At 40.1% G+C, this 10,191-nt stretch overlaps 1 long non-coding RNA gene across 1 annotated transcript; it reads right to left on the minus strand.

The window, feature by feature from the left end:
* Positions 1-2,405: 2,405 nt before the first annotated feature.
* Positions 2,406-10,185, minus strand: LOC109508574 (uncharacterized). The gene is made up of 3 exons (XR_002166693.1): positions 9,317-10,185; positions 9,153-9,234; positions 2,406-2,527 (listed from the first exon to the last, which is right to left on the minus strand). It is a non-coding gene; the product is annotated as an uncharacterized LOC109508574 (long non-coding RNA).
* Positions 10,186-10,191: the final 6 nt, after the last annotated feature.

Below are 10,191 nucleotides of genomic sequence, written 5' to 3' on the forward strand. Positions count from 1 at the left end.
TGTATTTTCTAATTTAGTTATTTGTTCAATAAATCAGTCAATCAACAATTAACAAAGAATAACTCCTCCAACCATGACAGATTGCAGGAAAGAGGACAAATGAGTCGGGAAAGCAACAAGGGAGAGACATCTGGAAACATAAGTCAAAAGGAGTTCAGTTCACAAGGGGAATAGAATCCATTTATGCTGCAGTCTGGATCTCATATAAAACCCAATGTGGATTTAATATTATGAATATGAATATGAAACATGTCTGTCGAGGTTCAGGATTTAAGACTTATTTAACGAAAAGAGGAGAACAATGAACAGAAAGTGGAGACATTTCAGACTATTTTAAAGCAGCTGTATAGTATCGCGTGTTTCAGACACGACGTAACTCAATCTACAATTTAGATTTAAAAGGACACCATTTAAAACCAAAAAAATAAAATAATACACAAAAAAATTAACCCTTTCAAGGACAGCAGTTACTACGGTGGACAGCTTATCATGTTACAGATACTTAAAGCACAAAAAACACAAAAATTACAAACTACACAACGAGAAAAAGAAAACAACTATGAAAGACCTCAGTCATAGGCATGTGGCAAAGTAGTTTTTAACCCGCATTTAAAAGTATTCACACTTTCATATGTCTTGATTATATCATTTGAAGTCGGTGAGTATTATTTTCCTCCAACCACTTCGGCCAACATATATTCACCGAAATGTAGTCTTTATGACTTGGAAAGTATTTGGGAGCAAAATGTTACTGTGCTGTGAGCCAAATTCATGATTCACACTGGAGTTCTAAGGACACGACATGTGCGTCATACCCTGCCAGCGATTCGACACAAATCATATTTCAGCGAACTGCATCCTTTCGAGTAGGCAACTGGAGTTGGATTCTCAATGTTGCTAACCTCACCACTGTGTAAAACACTGCAACCAATACTGAACATCTCTGGAGTAGTTGTTCAAAGATAATCTGTCTGTATTTTGGTTATCGGGTGGGATTAAATCTTGGAAATGGGTTGTTCAAAATGGAGAAGAAGGATTCTGAAATCTGTGCCCTGCGATTGGCTGGCAACCAGTTCGAATGTCCCCCACTTCCTCTCCGAAGACAGCTGGGATAGGTTCCACCACGCCCTGCAACCTTTGTGAGGATAAGCGGATCAGAAAATGGATGGATGGGTGGATGGATTCTGAAATCAGATTAGATCATATAATCTAATCCAATTTAAAACCGAATCAGATTTATTGGCCAACAGACTCCAACCATTTTCCTTGAGAGGGAGCATGACTTTAGTCTGAGGAAGAAAAAAAAACCTTAGCACATGCAGCGTACATTAAAAAGACATGTTACAACTGGTCTCAAGACTTGACATGTAGTGAACGAGGAGGAGAGGGGGAACGCGATGCAACCAGTCTGACTAGCAGCTCAGAGTCCATTTGAGCGCTCGGCAGCTCAGGTTTCATCGCGGGGGAAAAATAGGAATCCAAAGAAGGCGGTAATATCGGGGATGTGCGTGCGTGCGCGTGATTATCATGGGTGTGTATTCGTGTCCGCAGTTGCTTATTGTCTCTGTGGAGACGTCCTTTGGCAAACCAGTCTCATGAAGGTATAAGGGTCCGATGTGCGCCGTGCGATTGGCTGGTAACCAGTTCAGGGTGTACCCTACCAACTGCCCAAACACAACTGGGATAGGCTCCAGCTCTCCTCGAACCCTGTGACGATAAGCGGATTAGAATATGGATGGATGGATGGATGGATGGATGTTGGACATGTAGCCTTTTGTTAATTTTAAGATTTCATCAAAATTTCCATGATGTATTTGTTTACATACATTTGTTATTTGTCAGATTAGTGTTCATAAATGAAATCATAAAAAGAAGTTAATGTTGATGGTTTTTTTGTGTGCTTTGTTTAAAAAAAAAACATATTTGGCCCTATTTTGGTAGACTTGGTTCCAGTGCACGGAGTTGCATCACCCCTGACTCATCCGAACATTTAGTCACAGAAGGACTCTGCGCTCGGCTAAAAAACAAGTGCTTTGTCATTTTCGTGCCGGGGAAATGGTCTACTTCAGTCATCAATCCATCCATCCATTTTCCGATCCGCTTTATCCTCACAAGGGTTGCAGGGGGTGCTGGAGCCCATCCCTGCTGTCTTCCAGCAGTAGGCGGGGGAGACCCTGAACTGGTTGCCAGCCAATCGCAGGGCACACAGAGACGAACAACCATCCGTGCTCACACTCACACCTCGGGACAATTTGGAGTGTTCAATCAGCCTGCCATGCATATTTTTGGAATGTGGGAGGAAACTGGAGTACCTGGAGAACATGCAAACTCCACGCAGGGAGGCCGGAGCCGGGATCGAACCAATGACCTCTGCACTGTGAGGTCGACACACTGGACCACTGGGCCGCCCGGTCTACTTCAGCGTGTTGTTGAATTTTGTAGATGTGCTACGCCTTACTCGGTGTTCCTGCCGTGCCCCCTGTCACATCTGCAAATTTGGTTCCAAGAAGAAGACGAGATTTTAGACCTGCAAGAAATGGTGGATGTCATGGTATTTCATTAATAAATACGAAAACAGCATGGGACAATCCCTCTGAAGCATTGTAGAAATTAATTTTTGAACAAATTATAATCATTATCATTTAAAAAAAATATTACTAGCACCCCCGCCACTATTTGGGGGTTGGGGTTACACTCAGACACATGATCAGGGGTGCAAGGCGGTCTCCAATTGCCCATGTATCATGCACAGCCATCTTGGAGACCACTGACATTTGGTCTCATCAGGTAGATAATAATACAGTACAATTGATAATCACTCCTCTATTACTATTGGATATGAATTATGAAGCATGTGAGTCAATCTGCATCATATAAGACTCATTTGATAACTTGAGCTTCAACCCTTTTATGCACCCTGTAACCTGATAACATGATAAGCTGTCCACTGTAATAACCGTTGTCCCTGAAAGGGTTAATATAGGAGTGCAATGCTTTGTTCCATGTTTTCCAAACCGTAGAGCCAAGGCACCAATTTCACATAAGAAAAACCTCACAGTAAACCACCAAACAAAAATATCATAAAAAGTATGGATCTTTAAATAATTACCTTATTTCAATTTAATTACATCTATCTATACGTACTGTGAAATCTGGATTTGCATAGTTGAATACAAAGCTGGTATATTTGCAGAGGTGTCAAATCCTGATCCAGAGAGCAAAAACCCTGCCACAGTTTGTCTTTCGCCACAAGTGCTTCTGGAAGGTAAACAAGCTCCCAGTTGATCCTCTGGAGCTTGTTTACCTCTCCGTTGAGAAGAAGCACTTGTGGCTAAAGACAAAGTGTGGCAGAGTTTGGATTTGACACCGCTATATATTTGCAAGAAGCCATAACTTTTATTCAGTTGTATAAATGATAACAGGGCGATGCACAGGTTGTTTGTACTTTGCGCATTGCAACTAAAGAGCAGTGACTGCATTTGTTATGCCTGTCACTATATGCTGCTGACATAGGTTGAACAACAACAAAAATAATTTCAATAATGATACCGTAACAATAACAGTAGTTAGTAATAATGCTGTGAACATATACCGGTACTTAACCTAACTATCCAAGACATAACTGACTTTTCTTCAAGGCAACACATACCAAACTGAACTGAAAACCATGAGCACAAAATTTATATCTGAACCGAGCCGTAGATTTTGTCAAGCGTTCCAACCCTAATATAAACATATATGATATGCAACCATTCAGTAAACACATTGGGGAGTCATGCTAATTTAGTAGCCGCTGATGGTGTAGTGGTACACACGCCTGAGTTGTGTGCGGGCAATGTGGGATTGGTTCCCACTCAGTGACTGTGTGAATGTTGGTGTGAATAGCCGTTTGTCTCTATATGTGCCGTCCAACTGACTGGCGACCGTTCAGGGGTGTAGTCTGCCTTCCGCCCAAAGTCAGCTGGGATAGGCTCCAGCAACTCCCCGCCATCAGAGTAAACGGTGTTGAAAATGGATAAATGCTAATCTAGCTGTTGGTATTGTTGAACGCAAAGTGAATATAGCTGCTAAATATATGAAAATACCACATTTAGCGACCTTGTTTACATATATTTTTAATCTTGATCTGCCATGATTGAGATGCATGAGATTGATTTAAAGTGACTCTTGTGCAATGGTGAACAAAAAGTCTGTATTATTGTGTTTTAATATCGACAGAGATAAGCCAAAGGCAACAAAACTATTGATGAATTGCTGTGGTCTGGTCGCCTGCCCGGTGATGACATCAGTTAGTTGCAATACATCAGCGGCTATCCAGTTGTTGTAAATAAAGCAGTTCATAGATGAGTGATTTTTTTCAAGAAAATTAGAACTTAAAACAATTGATCAATGATCAGTTTCGACAAAGGGGTTCGAGTCCCACACTTTTCTTTCTGCTCCAGATTTTAAGGTAGATCCTCTTTAACCACATATTTAACGAGGGGTACGCTTCAGAAGTCAAATACCACTGAAAAGACTGAAATGAATTTTGTAAAGGAACATGTTGCAAGCCAATCGCAGGGCACAACCATTCACGCTCACAATCACAACTAGGGACAATTTAGAGCACAGGTGTCAAACTCTTTTTTTGTCAGAAGCCACTTTGGAGATACGTCTTCCCTCGGAGTCGCTGTTAGGACAGTGAAACTGAATAAATGTTTAATTATTTCATTGCATTACTTGTACGCAACAATTTGACGGATTACTAGTTTTCAAATCAGTCAAGTCAACTGTTTGTCCGTTAAATTAGGTTTAAAGTTCTTTTTTTCCAGACAATGGTCTTTTTTGGAGAAGAGAAAGACATTTAACGAGCTGACCGTTTTAGCTGTCACTTCAGCCTTCGTCGGAGCTGTCACTGCTTCCTTGTGACTCTCTCAAAAACAGCTATTGGTTTGTTGTTTGTCCAATTATTGTTTACATGAGTGTCAACAGGGTAACAAAATGATTGCAAAATCTCAGTGTTATTTATTACACATGAAAAATTTGACATTTCGGTAGAAATTTTAGTAAGGATCATGGAAGTTGACTCACATGATGTGCTTTTGGGGGCCACATAAAATGATGTGGCGGGCCACATCAGGCCCCTGGGCCTTGAGTTTGTCACCTGTGATTTGGAGTATAACATGAACCTGCCATGCATTTTTTTTGTGGATGTTTTGGTATTCGTAGAAAACCCACACAGCAAGGCCGGAGTCGGAATCGAACCCTGCATCTCTCCACTGTGAGGTGGATGTGCTAACCAGTCGACAACCATTTAAAGTAAATAATGCTCCAAAATTTATTTCAATGTGATTTACTTTGAATATTTTACACTGTTTAGACTGGACCAACTACAGTCTTTTTCAAGGAAAATGTTCTCTATGAAATGTACTGTGTGTATTAGTACTAAAAATAATTCATGTTTACATTTGTAGTTATAAGTAATTTTGTTGTGGAATGTGATAAAGTTGACTTTACCTTTACAAAATGTATTTCAGGATTTCAAAACTTTTGAAAATACCCAAAATATATGATTTACATTTACCCAATTAAGTGCTTGGAAATTGTTACCCCGAGTTCAAGAGCTTATTTTTTTACACTAAACCAGGGGTGTTAAACTCATTTCACATTGTGGGCCACATACGGCGTCTATGAAATGTACTGTGTATTAGTACTAAAAATAATAATAATTTTGTTGTCGAATGTGATAAAGTTTACTTTACCTTTACAAAATGTATTTCAGGATTTCAAAACTTTTGAAAATACCCAAAATATATGATTTACATTTACCCAATTAAAGTGCTTGCAAATTGTTACCCCGAGTTCTAGAGCTTATTTTTTTACACTAAACCAGGGGTGTCAAACTCATTTCACATTGTGGGCCACATACGGCCTCGGAAGATGTCAAGTGGGCCAGACCATTAAAATTATACCATACTCCGCTATAAATAACCAAATAAATATAAATGATAAATGTTGTCTTCTACTCTGATCAAAACAGTGTGTCCCTAGCGGATACTCCATGAATTGCACCCTATTAAAAATATTAATTCCCTGTCTTTTATGGATTTTTTTCACTTTTAGATTATCCTGCGGGCCTGATCGAACCTCCTTGGGGGCCGGGTCCGGCCCGCAGGCCGTAGTTTTGACACAGTCGCTAGATTATCCTGCGGGCCTGATCGACCCTCCTTGGGGGCCGGTTCCGGCCCGCAGGCCGTATTTTTGACACAGCAGCACTAAACCAAATTACAGTTGATCTCAGCATTTTCGCTCATTTTTTCGCCCTTTTTTCAAAATTAAAAAAATATTTTAGCATGTGCGTGAGTACACGTGTGTGTGGGGGGGGGGGCTACGTTCGTGCGCGTGCGCACGCATGTTTGTATGATTGCAATGATTGCAGGGTTTTCCTACTCATTTTTGTTCCAGGCCACATTGCAGTTCGGGGTCCCCTCAGACACCCGTTATGACTGTGAACCAGATAACGAATATACAATCAGCTCATCATATTATTACATCCACAATAAATTGATGAACCCGTTTTGAAATGCAAAGTCAAGGAAACAAGTTTGTTCGACGTTTCAATCTGATCAAAACACTGTGTCCCTAGCAGATACTCCACGAATTGCACCTTATTAAAAATATTAATTCTGTTCTTTTATGCATTTTTTCACTAAATTATCCTGCGGGCCTGATCGAACCTCCTTGGGGGCCGGTTCCGGCCCGCAGGCCGTATTTTTGACACCCCTGCACTAAACCAAATTACAGTTGATCTCCGCATTTTGTTCCAGGCCACATTGCCGTTCGGGGTCCCCTCAGACAGCCGTTATGACTGTGAACCAGATAAGGAATGTAGAATCGTCTCATCATATTATTACATCCACAATGAATTGATGAACTCGTTTTGAAATACAAAGTCAAGGAAACAAGTTTGTTCGACGTTTCAATTTGGTAATAAAATAATAATCAAATAAAAAAGTGCATGATCAAGGAAGCGACAAAGATGGACACTTCTTGCTCCGGAGAAATAACGCAGCAAGCAGCTCGCTTTTGGTTTTTTTTTTTTCCGAATGGGTTCAGTGTATTGGGGAGAAATAACGCAGCAAGCAGCTCGCTTTGTTTTTTTGCTTTAACCGAATGGGTTCAGTGTATTGATTCTTTTTAGAGCATGTTCACGTTTTATATATCTTGTTTATGTTTCTCATTTACATAATATCGAAGACGAAAACCGCCACTTGAGGATATTAGTGGACCTCACATGAAAAAAAATTAAACATTTAAATTGAACGTGAAGCCGCGGAAAGACGTTACGTTCGAGCGCGTCGGGATCAAGGCGAGAGTTGTTATTGTTCCCCAGTGGAGCATGTTAGTATTTCCGTTTTGAAAACCTGTGTCATTTCGATATTTGTCTTTCATTATATTTGTGTGGCATTTATTTTTATAGCGGTTCAAATACAGGAGAAGTCTCGAAATTTGCGAAATTCAAAAGTCCAGTTCAAACAACATTTTCCCCCTGAACGTTCACAATAGTAAAATGTCCTGTGAAGACGTGATCCGTTGTTTTAAAATGCCGAAATGTAAATTGCCGTGGTTATGTTTTTTTTTTTCTTGCACTAATATTTGTAATGCTGCCTTCGTTCTTAAACGGTGGATTCAGCTAATTCCACGTTTTGAGATTAGGCCTGCACGCAGGAATATTAAAATATTACGAACACTGCAAGTATTTAAATTCATTTAACAATTATATTCGAAGTGTGCCAATTTGAAATATTCATAATGAGACTGAAATGCAGGTATTTCAAACACATCATTATCCGAATGTGATTAAGTTGACATTGTGAGTAAAAATCAATTAACCGATTTTTTTTTTAAATGAAACTTCTGGGCGTTTTTTTTTTAATTTGTCTATTGTGTGTGTGTGTGTGTGTGTGTGTGTGTGTGTGAATGTATTTGTGTGTGTGTGTGTGTGTGTTTCTGTTAGTAGTGTTGCAGTGGTTCACGCAGCTGTGCTTCACATTTCCCATCATCCACTGGCATGACCCAAAAGTATTGTAAAAGCAAGGCCAATTCATGTATTTTTGCTGAAAAGTGAAAACGCCTCGGCTTGACATGCATACTGGAAGAATGAAAATGTAAAGCGAGCAAAAAGACATTATTTTTACATTGTAAAGTGTCCTTGGGTGTCTTGAAAGTCGCTTATAAATGAAATGTATTATTATTATTATTATTATTGTTATTGTCATTTTCTTTTTATTTTTTTAAACTGTCATAACTTTCCATTCTTTTTATTTTAAATAATCAGATGAAAGCATATTGTAGTTACTTTTATTAATTGGCCAATAGCTTAATCAAATATGAGAGGGAAACAAGAGAGCATATCAGCAGTAGGATAATAATAATAATGATCATAAAAATAACAACAACAAAAAACACTTCCGCGCACTCCGCTTTCAAGAAAATTTGAATCTGCAAGATCAACGTAACTTGGAGGAAGGCGTTCATATTTAAATGTGGACCAAGATCATCATCACGATGGAAGCGGAAAGATCATATGCTGACGAAAAAGAAAACAGTTTCTTTTGGATAGCACTGTAGCAAACTAACGTGTCATTATGTCGTATATTTTGGCCCTACATTTTTTTTTCCCGTTGGCTTATATAAGATGGCAATATCCCTTCCTGACTCAGAAAAGAAGATTTACAGTAATTACCACATATTAAGGACAAAAACGAACATGTCTTCGAATTTCGTTTGAGTTTAGCTCTTCGGCAGCTATCTACTCGAGGTGGAAATATTGACTGTGAAATCAGATGGACAGATGTATGCAACGAATTCAATTTTAACCTAAACGTGGGGATCAAAGCCGCAATTTAAGGAGCCCAAAGCCACATTTGGGGTCTCCACTGCCGCTTTTCCAAACCGTGCGCGCCCTCTTCGATCCCCGTAATCTCCCCACTGCAGCTCTGAAAGCATATCTCACACATCTTCATAAATAATCATAAATAACCGTGATGGTCTAACGAGATATGCGGAGCACACATTTGTGTAATGAAAGCCAGACATTAGATTTACTGGACTGATTAGCAACCTGTCCAGAGTTCAACATTGTGATCATTTTGAGAAAAACCAAGCCTTACATTGTCTTTTGATAAGAGGTCAGAATGCAGGAAGTCCAGAATCAAGTCGGCCCATTGCTCCGGTCTGTTGTTGGGCCTTCATCTCCTAAACAACGAAGTACGGGTTTGTATCCCTTCAACGTGACTCCCGGCCTTGAGTCCGCGGGCCTTTTATTCCGTTCCACCCGGGAAGTTGATATGCCGAGGACTCCCTCGGACATCCCACACCCAAGAGGTGTTCACTCGGAGCAGCCTGACCGCTGAATGAGATGTGCACATTTCCCGAGCAAGAAATAAGGCTGCAACAATCCCAGTAGTGTTTACAGTCTGCACTAGAGCAAGTCATATATCAGCACTATAAAACCTTAAGCAGTCGCCATGAATTTTATTATGGTTTAAACGCACTTTAAAAAAAGAGTTGAAGAAGTGCGGGTTGCCGGCAAAGGCAAGGGCATGACCGCGTGGACTGGCTTAATGGTGCTCGTTAACAAAAAAATGACTGTTAATGCGCCAATAAAACAATGGCCGAGGGATTTTGACATGCAGACGGGGAAACATGTAATGTGTGAATTTCTTCGTGGGAAGAAAAAAAATGGTTTTGGTCAAAAATAAGCTTGCTTCTGCAGTCCACTCTAATGTCAAATCAGATTCGTGAGAGTCAACCGCATATTGTGAGTGAATGTGGTTTGCTTTGGATACAAATGAATGGAAAAAAAACACAACAGGACTATGTATTGTTAAAAAAAAATCATTCGCGTTTGTCCACTGTAATCCCTACTCCTCAAAAGGCTTCATTAAACGACTTCAGATATCCACCGTGCATGCATATACACCAAAGAGTAACTGGTACATGATCTAAACATGGAAATCTATGCAGGATTCGAGAAGGCGATCTATTAGTTGGGGGGGGGGGGGGCGAGAGGGCTTGATTTACGCACCATCGAAGCTTTAACCCTTTGTCGGCAATGGCCAATCAGTTTCTCTGAGAATGAAGGCTGCAACACTTGTTTCACAAGCGAGCAACTTGCTTCGAAAGAAAGAAGGGGGCGGGAGAGGCAGA

The sequence above is a fragment of the Hippocampus comes genome, unplaced genomic scaffold (assembly GCF_001891065.2).
Source record: "Hippocampus comes isolate QL1 unplaced genomic scaffold, H_comes_QL1_v1.1 scaffold187, whole genome shotgun sequence".
Lineage (NCBI taxonomy): Eukaryota > Metazoa > Chordata > Actinopteri > Syngnathiformes > Syngnathidae > Hippocampus > Hippocampus comes.